Consider the following 12,298-nt stretch of genomic DNA (forward strand, 5'->3'; position numbering starts at 1 on the left):
AAAGAGAGAGAGAGAGAGAGAGAAAGGAGAATTTGTAAATAAAGAATTCTAAACTTACACTTCTAAATGCTAACTTTAATTTTCTTAGTAAAGTGGGAAATAAAGTGATCATCTTAGAGTAAGAATTTTAGAAGGAGATCAGTGACAAAAGCAGAATAAAGGTTTGAAATAAGCATTGCATGGAGCAGTGGGGGAGGAATAAAAGGATTTTGGAATAGTAATGAGGATCCAGATGATACTAGTGATCCATCAACATGCCAGTATTTATATATGTTTAATTATATATATGAATATAAAAACTAATTCCCAAGTCATCACTAATCTGATTTCCTAAAGGCTTAGTTATTTTATACATATATACATATATATATATATATATATATGTATGTATATATGTATATATATATGTGTGTGTATAGTGTGTATATATATATATATACACACACACATAATATATATATATTATATATATATATATATATATATATATATATATATATATATATATACAGACACACCCCTTAAATAATAACTTTATCTTCTGGTAGTAGAATAATCCTGATGTAAATAATCTCTAATGTAAGTGGCAAAGTGATTAACTACTATTCATACCTAGTCAATTGCACTTAAAAAGCTTTTAGAAGCTCTTTTAGAATATTGTTATTGTTGATAGGTACTGCAACTCTCCTGAGAGGAAACTATACTTCCTGGCTAAAGAGGATCCTGGAGTTAATGCTATCTGAATCTATTGCCATATATGTCTTCACTTGCTCTCCATGAGACTCTTGAACTTAACAGTAAAATACTGAATTTTAGAATTCAGAGGCTCTAAAGGCAACCCATGCCATACTTGATCAAAATGTTCTTTTATAACATTTTCAACAAGGACATCCATATAGTATGAAAAGGGCAAAAATATATATGGAAAATTTGTAAATAAATAGGTCCGACCTTAGACTCACATTCATCTACCTAAAAGAGATAAGAAAAGCTCCTTTGTCTTTGTTTTTTCTACAAATTATAAAACTGTGCAAATTCAAGAATATGAGTTAATTTACAACTAAGCCATCAAGAAATGAAGGGGAATCAAATCAAAACTGACTTGGGGGTCTTCTGTCCACTAGCCTGCTGAGTAGTTGAGGTCATATTTATTCCAAAGTAGCTTGAAAACTTATAGATAATAAAGTGCCAAGATACCCTGCTATTATAAAGATTGGATGAAGGAATAGATGCTTAGCCTGAAGAGAAGACTTAAGACCATAACAGCTGTCTTCAAGTATTTGAAAGCTTGTCATGTGGAGAAGAGAACAGACTTATAAATTAATAAATTTTGGTTTTATATAAAGAAAAAACTTTCTAATTATTACAATAATCCAAAAGTAGGATATACCTTCTTGGGAGTTAGTAAATTTTCGATCACTCTTTATGGTCTTTATACACAAATTAAGTAATGAATTTGAAAAGAATTAAGTAAAGAGTATTCTTATGCAGGGGAGGGGGATTTTCTTTCCTACTTTCTTCCTCTTTGGCTCAGATGATTTAATCAAGGGGTGTAGTAGAAGGAAAGTAGAAGGAATTGATGTGGTAATAAGGTGTTAAATCCCAGTGACCCCTTTCCAAAATAAAACATTTCTCTTTGAGTGAGAAGGAGCAACAAGATTGGGTAGGCTGAAAGTTAGTCACCCCACTGATGCTATAAATAGCCAAGCCTTGCAGATACCCAACAGTTCAGGAATTTTTTAGTTCAATAGTTTAAAAGTACAGGTTAAGAGCTGATTTTGGAGGAGATACCTACAATAGTAAGAGGAAAATCACTCTTTTCTTCCCTTTTCCCCTCCACAACTATCATCTATAGTAGAACTGCTCATAAGAAGTAGGACACCTCATCCAACAGGTAGAAAATCAGTTTGAGAAACACAATTGAAGGAGCAGAGATAGATACTCTAGAAAGGAAGGAACAGCTTTGAGTAATCTAACCTCTAGCAGCAGAGAAGAAAGCTGGTTATAAATCAAAAGAAATCTAGTTCTGCTGATTAAGAATACTAGCAGACTAAGGAGCCTTGATTACACATGTCCACTAACATGTGCCTTACTCTCTTTGTACTCTGTGCCTACTTTTCTTGTGGATGCTATTTGTGCTTTGTGGAGAATATTTCCTTTCCAGATTTTTTGGGGGAGATGGGGAAGGCTAGGGAAGGAAAATGTCTTGAGCTGCTGTTTTTAAAATGCCTTTGCTAAGAGATAATTATATCAAATACCTAGATTTTAATGGGAAGTATAACATTTCCAGCTTTTGAACCTTGTTAGAAGTACAAATACCTGTTATCCTAGACTCAATAGTAGTTTCCACACTCTAGTGATCCAAAACATGAATGTTAATACAAGCAAGGAAAAGTAACACAAAGAAATGATCAAATTGAGTATAGGTAGAAGATAATTTGAACTTATCATTTTGGGGAAAATAAAGTCCAGGAAGCTTACATGATTAACTCATGATAGTTAGAGGCATAACCAAGACTAGAAACAGGTCTCCTAGATTGTAGTATAGTGCTCTTAATTATGAGACTTACATAAAACTATTAGAAATCTAGATATCCTGGTCAATTTTACTGTAACCATTATCAAAGACATAACATGCCCATCTAAAAAGGGCAGAGAATTCCTAATTGGTATTCTGTGTCTAGGACTGCCTCCAAGATGACTTGGTTAGACTATAGGAAGATGGAGTCATCTTAAAAGAGCCACTCATCCTCATGTTCTATTAAAAAAAAAAAAAAAAAAAAAAAAAAAACAACTCACAAATCATCTTTGGTTCTTTTGAACTTCCCTTTGTCTGTTCCGCCAACTTTCTTGGTTCAGAGCATACCAACACAATACATAGTCATGCTGCATTTTAAGGTAAGGTGTGGCAGTGAGGCTGGAAATGTGGAAGTCTGCATATTTTCAGTCTCTTCCTCAAAAAACCAAAAACAAACAAACAAAAAAGAAACACCAGTAATGATTGCCTTTAGGCAGAGCTACATGTTTTTCAGGGATATCTGAACACATCAGAGATGAGAGTTCTGGGACTGGATTTTTCCATTCCAAGAGATGGTAGCAAACATAGCATTCATAGAACTCCTGCAGAAGCACATTGTAGAAGACATATGTTCACTTGTATGATTCAAAAGAGAAATTCATGGACAATGTTTATGAACTCCAACCTCCTTGGAGAGGAATTCCAAATTTGCTTGGCAAATTTCAGAATCTAATCCTCTAGACAAAGAAGAGTGATTTATTTCGTGAATAGCCCCAACTTTGAGCAACAAGCATCTTGAAGGTGATCTCAGACATTGAAATACAATTAGCAATTTTCTGCCCTTTTTAAATGGGCCTTGATTTATATATCTGTACTATAGTTAGGAGTTAAATTAAGATTGATTAGGGTATATCTGTTATGCCACAGTTCTCTTTAACTGTTTTGACTCAGTTTTCCTGTACGAGTTTCCCTTGTCTCAGTTTCCTTAACTGTTCTGTCTCAATCTCTTTAGTTGTAAATCCTCCTCTGACCCAGTAAGACTGAGGATTATTTGCTCTAAGGTTATAAATTAGCAACATAAACAAGAGAGTAGACCTCCTGACTCTTTTGTGTCCTCAAGAATTTACAATATCCCTCTAAAATATTCCAAGATACCTCACTAATATCTTTACTTCTTTGTATTCAGACATCCTGTCTCTGGGTTTTCTAGGATTTATGGCCTCCCTATCCTGATAGAGGTTTTCCCTCACTTCTTACCCCTTCCTTTGTTTAGAGAAAAGGTATTTAAGAAGTTGGGGTTCCTCCATTCATTGCTGGAGGATGGCAGCTGGCGGCTGTATGCTGGACGCTGGATTCTTTGGGATGATAGTCTCCTCCAGCCCTGGGACCAACATGGATTCCTTGGTCCCAGTATATCTTTATTTCTGTCTGACTGGATAATTTGAGACGAGAGTCCTGTCCAGTCAATCTTACTCTCCCATTAATAAAATATTAAAAACTCTCTAATCTCTCTCCTGCCTCAGTTTCTCCAGCATTACATATCAACCTCCTTAAAATAGTTATAGTAATAATATAGTAATAGTGAAATAACTTTGAATGGCCTCAACTTCAAAATTTACAAAATTTAAAAGTTCAGTCACCAGACCTAGAGAAAGGAATTCTGACTACATAGTTTTTAGGTGTTTGGGTGTTGGAGTATCTTTCTTAAAGAACAAAGCCATAATGACCAGAGTTAGGAACAGAGGGATGGTACAAAAGGTCTAGACCTTGTTACTCTAAAATATTACAGTAAATCACTCATCCAATATCGAAAGGAATAATAGTCTAAGTCTTAGGAGAACTGTGTTGGACTTATGGGGAAAAGATCCCTTGAAATGTTAAAAAGAGCTAATAGCTATTTGAGACAATGACATTTTGGAGATCAGTCCTTAGGATCAGACTTTGCCTACATGAGCTCAGAATCTTTAAGAATTACTACGTCACACATTACAATACATTGAGTCAAAATTCTAAAACATAAATTTTAAGAATAAAAAGTTATATACCACTTGGCTTTGTAGCTTGAAAAAAATTAATGGCACAGAATTAGGCAATAAGCATTTACTGAGTACTTAGCATGTTGCCAAGTACTATGCTAAGTGCTGAAATACAAGTATAAGGAGCTCATAATCTAATGAGGGAGATAACTTGCAAATAACCAAATAGACACAAGATATATAAGTCAATAAGGCTGTCTTAATAGAAAGACACTAGTCCTTGTGAGGAAGTAGGGAAATAAGAAAAACCTGCAGAAGGCAGGAGTTGAGCTAAATATTGGATAAAGTCAAAGAAACCAGGAGGTAGTGGTAAAGAACGGAGTAATTTAGACATAGGGAGCATTTAGTTAAAAAGTAATGAAAGTGGAAATGGAATCTTATGCCTAAGAAACTGCAAGTGTGCCAGTGTTTCTGAAACATAGAGTAACAGAGAAGAATGGGTAAAAAGTCTGACATGGCAAAGCTGTGAAGAGCTTTAAATGCCAAACAGAGCATCTCATATTTAATCCTAGGGAAAACAAGAAACCAATGGAGTTTATTGAAGAGTATATGGCATGATTAAACTTACACATTAGGAAAATCATTTTGGCAGCTGAGTGAAGGATGAAGGATGGAATGCAATAGTATTAGACTTAAGGCAAATAAAAACCAACAAGAAGGTGAAAGCAGTAATTCAGCCAAAAGATGATGAGTCTTATACCAGAATGGTGACTGTAAGGAAAAGAGGAGATATATAACAGAGATGTTGAGCAGGTAGAAACTAAAAGGCTTGACAAAAGTTTGGATATGTGGAGTGAACCAAGAGAGAAGAGGAAGGGGATGATATATTTTCTTTCTATCCTGATACAAGTTCATTTCTAAGGTTATTGGTCTTTATTGCTTGCTTTTGGCTAAACTATGAATCGTGGAACCACTTCCCTGGATTCATTTATTTCCTAAATAGGATACTATATCTGAATTGAAAGTATAAATAAATATCAAGTATAAATAAATAAGATAGTAAACAATTTAAATTGTCTAAAGTTGAAACCCAGCATATTTAGTAGGTTTGTAGTTTAGAATTCTATTTTATAATGATTCTTCTAGTGAAATTGAAAAATATTTCTTCGAGAAAAAATAAACATTACTACGTATGGTTTTCTTCTATTTTTTTTTAAGTCTTAGAATAATTTAGACCCAAAAATGTAATAAAGATTTGTCTTCAGTTGAATGCTTTTCTTTCTGGTAAAAGAAAAATACTTAATGTGCTTTGAATAATTGCCTTTAATAATTTTTAAAAAGTGACATCAGGGATATTAATTAGCATATATTTTAAATGAAATATTAAAGTATAAGTCACATCCATAAGTATGTTTAGGAATCTAAAGCAAAATGTTTATTACAAATTCATATTTTTCTATATGCTGACATCTATATATGAGTTTGTATTTTCATAAAATCTAATTTTTCAAATTCATATCTAAATTACAGTGTCACTGTGCCCTTTGAATTGGGAGACATTTGATTTGAATCATTAGTCAAAAAAACTAAATAATCCATTTTTCTACAGAAATGCTTCCTTTTTTACATAAATCTAGTACATATTTTTCACACCTTAGATAAATACAATTTTCCTTTTTAAAACATATACTAACATTTTAAAGTGATCTGTTTCATTATTTTTCAGATTGCATAACTATATCAGAAAAATGTAAGATGTTTTGGTCATTTTAAAAATTGTCATTGAAGTCATGGAGAAATGAAACATCTTTCAAATAAATCAATACTGATAACACTTATTTTGTCATTTTTAAGTGTATTATAATTCAACCACAATTTTAGCACATAAAATTATTGTTTTAGTTCTCATTACTTTATGAATTTCAGAAATCTGTCTTCAAGAGCAAGCATAATTTTAAACATGTTTAACTGTTTATAAGAAAGAATATAATTTCTATTTTTAAAGTATTTCCATAAGACTAATATGAAAAAGAAGGCATATACACAAATAACTTCCTCTTTATATTATTTACATTTTATATGTGAGAGACATCGAGATTCAGAAAGTCTACCTTGATAGTGAAGTGTCAAAGAATTGGGATTGAATTTAAACCTGACTGTAAGTATAGTATTCTATACATTATCCCACACTGTATTTATAAAATTTCATCTAAAATGTTAGATGAATCCTATAGTCTCAACTACTATGTAAATAAATGAAAACATTTAAAACAAATTGAAACTTTTAAAACTTTAATCTGATTTTTTACATTAATGATTTGTATACACTCTGCCTTAAACATAAAAAACTATTGCTTAAATTGTTTTTAGCATTCCATTAGTTAACAATTAAGAGACATTAGCATAAAGCTTTTGGAATTTTTTTTTTCTTGAATAGGAAAACTGTCTTGCTTTATTGTTAATTGCTCTGTGATTATCAAACCAAAGTGAGTTTTGTTTTTACAAATTCTCAAGAAAATATAGTTATATCTTATAAATGGATGTGATTCCACAATAGTTTCTCATTGATTTTGTAAGAAATTAGTGTATATAACCCAAACTCCCAGGAAAATGCATTTGAAGAAACATTATGCATTACTAATAGGTCTGCCCCTTTAATACTTATGCATGAACATAAAAGAGCACAAAAGTATTTTTTTTTAAAGGGGGTTCATAACCTCAACTACCATCTCTAAAGACAAAGCACTTACTTAAAGAGCTTGATTCATTGTTATGCCCAGGTTGTCATTATCTGGTTATTCCCTGTCTATGAATTGATACTCTTTAACAAAATAAATTCATCTGAAATTCCATTACACAGCCAATGACTTCTGCATATTCAGCAACGACATAAGTGAACATGTAGCTACAAGGAAATCTTAGCTAACTGGAAATCCTACCGAATGAATTCATTCTGGATAGCTGAGTTTTTAGTTAGCTGACAATCAACTTTTTAAGTAATAGTTAAAAAAAATAGATATTTAAAAAACCAATTCAGCAAACGTTTATTAAGCACCTGTTATGAGCAAGGTATTATTTAGATGCTGGGGACACATATACAAACAAGATTTGTGCCCATTGAGCTTCCTAAAATAGGTCATTTCCTTTCTCAAAAACCTTCAGTCTTTCTGTTGTATCGGATAACATAAACTCAACCTGGCTTTTGAGGACCTGCACAATCTGTACTCAACTTATTTCCAGACATTTCATATTTGAGCACTCTATATTGTAACAAAATCAGACTAAAACATTTCCCTAACCTCAGAATTTTATCTACTAACTATGCTTTCATACACAGCTAGTCACATGCATGGAGTGCATTTTTTTCACCTTACCTATGCTTATCAGTATTTTTTTTTTTTTAGCGAACTCCCTCCTTTTTCTTAAACAATTAGCTCTATTGTCACTTCTTCGAAGTTTTCTAAATTACCCCAGTTGTTACAGCTCTCTCCACTTATATTTACTTATCTGTGCACATTGTTTTCCCCAGTAGAATATATGAAGTCCTTGAAGGAGGCACTGCTTCATTGTTCTTTGACTCCCCAGTCTGGCTAGTCCAGTGCCATAAAAGACACAAAATAGGCGTTTTAGAAATGTTTGTTAAATTGAATTGAATCTGACATTGTTTGAAATTCCTATTTATATAGAGCTTGAAAATGAAATTTTTTTCTCCTGAAACGTCCAATTATTTGTATTCTGAATGATATTGAGGTCTGCAGATTGATCAGTGAGGTAGCAATGATTGACAAGCAGGATAGTGGTATTGATGCCAATTATACATTAAAGGTAGCACACCAAGGTGAATGTTACAATTGTCTAATGAAAAGAACTTCCTAATGGCTGGTGCACCTGTAGTACAATGGCACCCCTAGGGGCAAGCTCCTGTGATCTAAAAGGAGAAGGCAGTATTGTATTATAGAAAGAGCTGCTTAATTTGGAGTCAAGAGGACCTGGGTCAAAAGCCCGATTCTGCTACTAAAAAACTTGCGTGACCTTGGGCAAGTCATTTAACCTCTCTGGGACGAGGGAGGCTGGACTAGAGCTTCTCTAAAAGTCTCTTTCCATTAAAAATCCTATGATTTTATGTGTTCCTGCCCATGCACACAATGGAGAGCTTTTTTTCCAGCTGCTAAGCCCTTAATGAAGCTCTTTGGAGCTACTGTGCAGCACAGATCAAAAGCATCCACGCTGATGAGGCAACATTAGCTACCTGTAAGCTAAGATCTTAAAGATTTTTACCTCTCCGAAACTCCAATGGCTAAAAGGTCTTTTTCGCTATAACGCTGCAACCTCAGTTAACAGTAAATTGAATCTGTAACTGTTATTTCTCAAGTCCCTTCCACTTCAATTTCTTGCCTGGTATTCGGGCAAGAGACGACTAAATTCCCCGTTAGTTTTTCCTGCTTGGGCACTACCATTCCTTTTCTTCGCTCCAATTATTTCTCCCTTTTCCCTTCCCTTCTCGCTATTTTTTTTCTATTTTTATTAGCTCCCTCTTCCTGGGAAACATAGGGATACAAAGGTACAGAAAAAGTCCTGCAGACCTTCGGAGCAGTACAAGCTTTTAGATACAACGCTGGCCAATCAGCGTGCTCTTTTGCCTACACGTGGCGGACTGACCAATCATAGCGCCTCTGTACGTACAAATAGTATTTTTGACTCTTCTAGGTGCGTTTCTTAGTTCGTTTTGGACCCTTGTCTTGGCCTCAGTCAAAGAGGGTGGAGTGCGGAGAGGTGTGTGTGTGTGTGTGTGTGTGTGTGTGTGTGTATGTGGTGTGTGTGTATGTGTGTGGTGTGTGTGTGTGTGAGTGACACAGAGAGCTACGGGGAGATGCGTGTGTATGTTGGGGTGCGTGTGTTTGGAGAGATGTTCCTGTGCTTCCCTTGCCTCAGCTACTTCCGGGTCCGGAGTAGATCCGGAAGCCCTAGGTTCCGGAAGTATGTTCCTTTGGGAGCCGAGGTCGACTTGTGAGGGGGAGTAGTTTGAGGGGGAGGGGAAAACATTCACTGAATGTTTCCGAGAAACTCTGTCTGGACCGTGGTTTCTCCCACATCATCCCGACCGGCATCTGCTCTTTGGTGTCAGCGTGTTTGCATGCGATGATTGACAGCCGGCAGGCCAATCGCCTCGTCCTCTCTAGCTCGGGGAGTTGCCCCATTTAGGACCCCGGTCCGCGAGCTCTGGCCTGCGTGGTTACGCCCGCGGACCGGCTTCCTCTGTTCCAGGTAGGAGCAAACATAAGTGCCCCGAATACGGAGGGCGGGGAAGAGGAAACCTGGCGGAAACTGCAGCGCGCCTCTTGACCCCCTGGAGTGCCCGAGGCCAAGTCCGAGAGCTCAGAGGATCGTGTTGGGCGCTCGCTGTGCTTCGCCCCGAGGCTTCCTCCAGGAGTTGCAATCCGCCAGGCCCGGCCGCGTTGCGGCTTGAGGGCTTCTCCCGGGCCCCGGCCTTCCCGGTTCCCTGAAGTCCCTGTGACAGTGCCCGCCTCATTATTGGATAGAAGAGTCCCCTGTTTTTTCCGCTAGTGTGCCTCGGGAGCAAATTCCTAATCTTTGCAATAAGCATGCTCACTTTAGGTGCTTCTCCATTTATGTAAAAAATAATTAGAAATGGAAACTGGCTAAAAGAAGGATAAATTATTTGAAAACTAGTTTCCTATAAAGGGGAAAGAGGAATTTGATGGCATTTAATACAATTCGGGAGCCAAAAGTTGCAGTGTCACTTTTTTACTTTAATAAAGTATTGCTCCGTACTTAAAGTAATTTTTTTTAACAGTCCATGCAGTGGCATAAAGTGACCTATCAATTAACAAGTGTTTACTAAATTCCTTATATGTTCCTGCCGTAAAACAAAATCCAGTCACAGAAACAAAAAACAACTAAATGCTGGGCCTGGAGTTCAATTGTGGTCTATTTACTAGTTGAGTGACCTTGAGCAAGTTATTTAACTCCTATCTGCCTCAATTTATTAAACTTTAAAATGAAAATGTTAATAACATATCATCCAGAGTTGTGAAGATCTAATATGATGATATTTGTAAGGCACCTTGCTACTAGCTTCGTTTTGAAGGGGAGGGATTGGGGACAGTGTACACTAATAAGTACATACAAAATAGGTTAAAAAGTAGATAGATCCAGGTGAATATTAGCCTCTAAGGAGATCAGCATCTCTGGAAAATAAATAGCTCTAGAGTTAAACTTTGATTTGATGAAAGATTTTAAGAGGTGCAAGTGAAGGGGGAGTGCATTCAAAGCATAGTTCAAAGCACGGCAGACTGGAGAAAAAGTCTTGGAGATAAGACTATAGAATAACTTATAGGAGACATTGCAAGTAGGCATGAATGAATGAATGAAACAAAAAGCATTTGTTATTCTGTGTCATTCACTGTCACTTTCTTGGAACACATGCAAAAAAAGTGTAGCAGAATCTTAGTGTTTGTTTAAAAAAAAAGTAACAAACACATAATAAGCCATGTTAAGATGGTTTGCATTTTATCCAAGAGAAAATAACAATAATGGTATGATCCAAACTAGTACAGTAATAACATTTTGGATTTGAATCCTGACTGCCCTCTAATACCTTTGGATGAATTGATTAACGTCTTTGGGCCTCAGTTTCCTCATCAATAGAGCTGGTAGATTAGATAGACAGACCTCGCAGGACCTTTTTCAATTCTAAACATTTGGTTCTAAGTTTAACATTTGGGTTTAATAGTAAAAGTTTTTTAAAATCCTCCCTTATCCTGTAATTGCAAAATAAACTTTTTTTTAAAAAAATTTTTAAAAATCAGAGTTGGCCCAAATTCATTTTAACTTGGTTATTTTTTAAATATCACCATATTCAATTTCAACTTTGTTAACTTTTAAACTAAGGAAATAGTAGTAATAATCATAATAAAATTGACAATTATAAATTAGAAAATACTTTTTATAACCTTGAAGTAGGCTAATATTTATTTTGAAGCTTAAATTAAAGAGAAGTAAATATCCATACATGTGATCTTCATGTTACCCTCATCATCTAGGAAGTGCAAGTATTATTCCTATTTTGCAAATAAGGAAAACAGCTCAGTAACAGATAGTACTAAGACAGTAATCCCAAGATTTCTAATTTTTTAATCCATTTCTTTACATTAGTTTGCCTTTATCTGCAAAATAGGTAAATTACTCACATTATCTTGAAAACTGTTCATAGGTTGTGCCATGCTCTGACTCTGGGGTGTCTAAAGTTTCCTCCTTCTTTCCTCACATCTTACTGTGTTGTGTTTTCACTTTCTCTGTGTGATCTGAGGTGATGAGCAACTAAGCAAATAAGTTTCCTGTCACATCACTGACTTAATGTGAACTTGGGCTAGTCAATTAACTTATCTGGATCCAAATCTCCTAATCTGATAAATGAGGAGGTTGGAACAGATTATCTGAGATTCCTGCAAACATAAATGCTGTATATAATGACAGACAGACCATAAAGCTTGGTACTTTTCGAAGACTTTTATTTGCTATATATAATGACAGACAGACCATAAAGCTTGGTACTTTTCGAAGACTAATATTTGCAATAAACATGCTCACTTCAGGTACTTCTCCATTTGTCATGTAATTATCCCAGGATTTTTATGATAAAAGGTATTTCCGTTTTTTGTATCCTTTCCGATTTCCTTGCAGCTCACTCTTTTCCACATCTTAGATAGTGATACTGGCCTCTTGTTTGTTCATCACATCTTCCTATCTGTCCCTCATGCCTGGAATTCTTTCCGTCTTTTTT

At 35.2% G+C, this 12,298-nt stretch overlaps 1 protein-coding gene across 2 annotated transcripts in view; it reads left to right on the forward strand.

Annotated features, from left to right (window-relative positions):
* The first annotated feature begins 9,344 nt into the window (after window positions 1-9,344).
* PEX2 (peroxisomal biogenesis factor 2) overlaps window positions 9,345-12,298 on the forward strand; it is a 29,053-nt gene continuing 26,099 nt past the window's right edge. For both annotated transcript variants that reach the window (XM_051970007.1, XM_051970006.1), the window contains exon 1: window positions 9,345-9,759. The gene's annotated coding sequence lies outside the window, so the exon portion shown is untranslated. The remainder of the gene's footprint in view (window positions 9,760-12,298) is intronic.

Source organism: Antechinus flavipes, chromosome 1, assembly GCF_016432865.1.
Source record: "Antechinus flavipes isolate AdamAnt ecotype Samford, QLD, Australia chromosome 1, AdamAnt_v2, whole genome shotgun sequence".
Lineage (NCBI taxonomy): Eukaryota > Metazoa > Chordata > Mammalia > Dasyuromorphia > Dasyuridae > Antechinus > Antechinus flavipes.